A 4,537-nucleotide genomic window follows, 5' to 3' on the forward strand; every position below is an offset into this window, starting at 1 on the left:
TTCCCGGGGCCCGGCCACCCGCCCTCCGCGCGCGCGGGCGCGAGGTGGCGGCGAGGGCGCGCGCAGGCCCTGCCGCAAGCCCCGCCCCAGCCCCCGCTGGGCCCCGCCCCCTGCTGTCCCTGCCCGGTCCTGCCCGGCTCCGGGGCTGCGCGCGCCGAGCCCGAGCGGAGCCGACAGGAGCCGAGCGGAGCCGAGCCGAGACAGCTGCTGCCACGGCGCGCACTTCGAGTCTATGGACCAGCCCTCACAGGCGGACGGGGTCGGGCTGCAGCTGCCTTAGCAACGAATGGAGTCGTCCCTTATTTCCCCTTACCCTGGTAATGAAAGCACGGGACCGCCAGCAGCCACTGTCCCCTCTTAGTGGCTGCTTTATGTCTGGCACAAGGCTATGAGCTTTACGAACATCTCGCAGCGACTCTGTGACACGTGCTACCATGACCCCCATTTTACAGCTGGGGAAATGGAGGCAGGCAATTGAGTGGCTTGTCCTTTTTTTTTTTTAAACTAAGTAGATGTATAAAGAATGTTAAAAAAAAAAAAAAACCTTTACTTTTTGTCCTAGTAACACCTCTAAGACCGAAGAGCAAGAGCTAGACTAACAGGATCAAGCCACTTGCCTCGGGTCCTACATAGGGGAAATGTCTAAATGTCTGAGGCCAGTAACAAATGCTGCATTTTTTTTTCTGAGTGTAGTGAAGACTTTTTAATAGACCTGTCCATGTCATGCCTCCCTTCCTGACTTTGTACGGGTGTATCTCCAAGCCTGGAATCCGCTCTCTCGGCTCTCGCCGACTTCTTAGAATCACTAGCTTTCTTCAAAGCTCACCTTAATAGACCACTTTCTGTATAAGGTCTTTACTTCTTAGCTGGAAATGACTTTGTTTAGCATTTTTTTTTAAAGGATCAACAGGTTTAGGGAGCCTAAGCTACGTAAATCGAGGTCCCTCTGCAGAAGCAAAGGCATTTGCCATCTGCCCTTGGAGAATAGCCTGAGAGGTGAAGAGCCTTGCTGATGGTCCCACAGCCAGAAAGAACACACTTTGGTCTTCCCGACTTGAAGGCCAGCTCTCTATCCACGCCATGGATATATTTTGTATTTATGTATATATGGCGACAACACTCACCTTTAGGCTTTTGCAGTGCCTACCACATGGAAGAGGCTTCATGTATGGGGACTGATTATCAAATCTAACCTTACTATAATATTTGTTATTTTATTTTTCTCCCCACAAGCTTCAAAGTCAGTTATCAAGTGGTTTGTCCAAGTATAGAGGTGAGATTTGAATTTAGTTGCCCTGACTCCAAAAGTAAAATTATCTTCAATCCTCCACATTTGCCCTGAGTAGCTTGAACCTGCCCCTTCAGGGTCCTTATCTAAACCTAAATGTAAATACCTTCTCCCATCCTTTGGAAGGGAAATTCTTTGAGGACAAGAAAGATTAGTTTTTGTCTCTGTAGCTCTAGCAAACATTTTTTCAGTCAATAAACATTTATTAAGCACCTTCTACATTTCAGGCCCTGGGGATGGAAAGAAAGAAAGAAAGAAAGAAAGAAAGAAAGAAAGAAAGAAAGAAAGAAAGAAAGAAAGAAAGAAAGAAAGAAAGAAAGAAAGAAAGAAAGAAAGAAAGAAAGAAAGAAAGAAAGAAAGAAAGAAAGAAAGAAAGAAAGAAGGAAAGAAGGAAGGAAAGAAGGAAAGAAAGAAAGAAAGAAGGAAAGAAAGAAAGAAAGAAAGAAAGAAAGAAAGAAAGAAAGAAAGAAAGAAAGAAGGAAAGAAGGAAAGAAAGAAGGAAAGAAAGAAAGAAAGAAGGAAAGAAAGAAAGAAAGAAAGAAAGAAAGAAAGAAAGAAAGAAAGAAAGAAAGAAAGAAAGAAAAGAGCCAGCCATAGAGTTCACAGTCTAATAGGGGAGACAACTCTATACAAAAAAGATATAAGTATAAAGGATAGATGGCTCAGTGGATTGAGAGCCAGGCCTAGAGATGGGAGGTCCTGGGTTCAAATGTGACCTCAGACCCTTCCTAGCTATGTGACCCTGGGCAAGTCACTTAACCCCCATTGCCTAGCCCTTACCAATCTTCTGCCTTGGAACCAATACATAGTATTGATTCTAAGACAGAAGGTGAGGGTTTAAAAAATAAAAAAAAAATAAAGGATATAGGGAGATTTAAAAGATATTGGCATTAAGGCCTGTGAAAATGCCTAGAGTTTGGGCACGGGAGGGTCTTGTTCTTGAAGGCCAGTGTACCAGGATTGTTTAGTGAAGTGATAAGGACTTGCCCCATGGTGGTGGCAGTGTCAGAGAAAGGAACGGGTATATTTGAGATACATTAAAAAGTATTTGAACTAATTGAAGATGGGGAGGTGAAGGTAAGGAGTTAAGGATGACACGCAGATCTCCAGCCTAGTGACAAGTGAGGATAAGGATGCTCTTGGCAGGACTGGGGAAGTTAGAAAAAAGGGAGAATTTAGGGGAAAAGATGAGTTCATGATCTAGCTGTGTAGGAGGGCAATATGGGATTGTGCCCAAAGGGCTATGAAACAATGCATACCCTTTGATCCAGTTATACCACTACTAGGTCTGTATTCTAAAGAGATTTTTTTTTGTGGGGGAGGAAGGATCTGCTTGTGCAAAAATATTCATAGCTGTTCTGTTTGTGGTAGCAAAGAATTGGAAACTGAGGGGACGTCCCTCCATTGGTGAATGACTGAACTAGTTGTGGTATATGTTGGTGATATAATACTATTGTGCTATAAGGAATGATGAACAGGATGATTTCAGAAAGAGCCAGAAAGACCTCCATGAACTGATGCAGAGTGAAATAAGTAGAACAGGAGAACATTGTACATAGTAATAGCAATATTGTGGAATAACTAACTGTGATTGATTTGGCTAGTCTGGGCAATACAATGATCCAGGACAATTCTGAGGGGCTTATGACAAAGAATGCCATCCACCTCCAGAGAAAGACTTGAGGGAGATCAAAGCAGATGATTTTTCACTTGTTTATTTGGGTATGTTTTGGGGTTTTGGTTTAATTAGATTATTCACTTACAAAAATGAACAATATGGAGATGTTTTCTGTGATAAAACAAGTATAACCCAGACTGAATTGCTTGCCAGCTCTGGGAGGGGGAAGGAAGGAGGGAGGGAGTCAGTTTGGATCATATAACTTTGGAAAATTTTTGTGGAAATTTGTCTTTACATGCAATTGATTAAAAAAAAAAGAAAAGATAATGAATTCAGTTCTAGACCTTTTGAGTTTAGTATATGAGACACCCAGTTCAAGAGAGCAGTGCCATGAAAGCCTGGAGAAAAAAACAAAAAACAACAGAAGGGCCTGATTAAGAAGGATGAAGACTGAGAAAAGGCTGGAAAGAATGGTTTCAGTTGAATGATGAGGTTCAGAAACCAGACTACAAAGAGTGAAGAAGAATGTGAATGAAAAGACAGTGAAGGCATAGATATAGGATAATAGCTGGTGGAGAAAGATGGATGAAGTGAAGGTTTGGAGGGATGGGGGGAAACTAGAATGTTTGTAGACAGTGGGGGAGTGACTTTCAGAAAAGTGGGATGGAGCAGGCTGGTGGCTGAGCAAGTCTCAATTAACTCCCTTTGCCTAGCCCTTATTAACTCTTCTTCAGTCTTGTTTTCAAAATGAAAAGTAAGAGTTTTGTTATTGTTTTTTTTTAAGGGGTGGGGTGGGACTGAGAATAAATATAGATTGGGGATAATAGAGGAGGGGATCCACTGAAGAAGAGAGGATGGCATGGGATTACTTGCACAGATAGAGGGAGTTTGCTTTGGCAAGAAGGCCAGGGGTAACAGAGAAGATAATAATGGGAAACATCTGAGTGATGAGAGGAGAAGAGAAGAGGAAGCTCTCTGAATAGCCTTGATTTTTGTCAATGATCTGTGAGGCAAGGTTCTCTGCTGAGAGAATGGCAGAGTAGAAAGAACTCGACATTGTAGAGTTCTTGAAGAGAGGATTTAAACAGGATCCTTAGGTGCAATGCTTTATTAGCTGTGTGGTAACCCACACAGGATGATTATTAACTGTGCCTTTGTTTTTTCATCTGTAAAATGGAGATAATAATAGTACTTACCTTCCAGAGCTGCAGTAAAGAGAGGATATTGTAAACCTCAAAAGTGCTATACAAATGGGAACTGTCCCCTCCCCCTTTGTTTAAGACCTTGATTTCATCAGAGTATGAAGCTCCAAGAATAGATTCAATTCAAGTATAAACACATACCCTCCTCCCTACTGATTCATTTTTGTTCAATTTGATCCTACAAGCATATATTAAGCAACTAGAAAAGCAAAAGTGGAAGTGGAAAGAGCTTTTATTGGCTCAGGTCAGAGAACCAAATTTCCAAGAATTTGGACAAGTCACTTCTCTGAGAGCCTCAGTTTCCATACCAGCAAAATAAGGAGGTTGGACTAAATGACCTCTAAAGTCCCCAGGAACTTGATCATATAATCCATTTATAAATTGATTAATTATGCCTTATCTCAGGACACTGAGAAGGTAAATGGATTT

This window comes from Monodelphis domestica, chromosome 5 (genome assembly GCF_027887165.1).
Source record: "Monodelphis domestica isolate mMonDom1 chromosome 5, mMonDom1.pri, whole genome shotgun sequence".
In the NCBI taxonomy this organism is placed as follows: Eukaryota; Metazoa; Chordata; class Mammalia; order Didelphimorphia; family Didelphidae; genus Monodelphis; species Monodelphis domestica.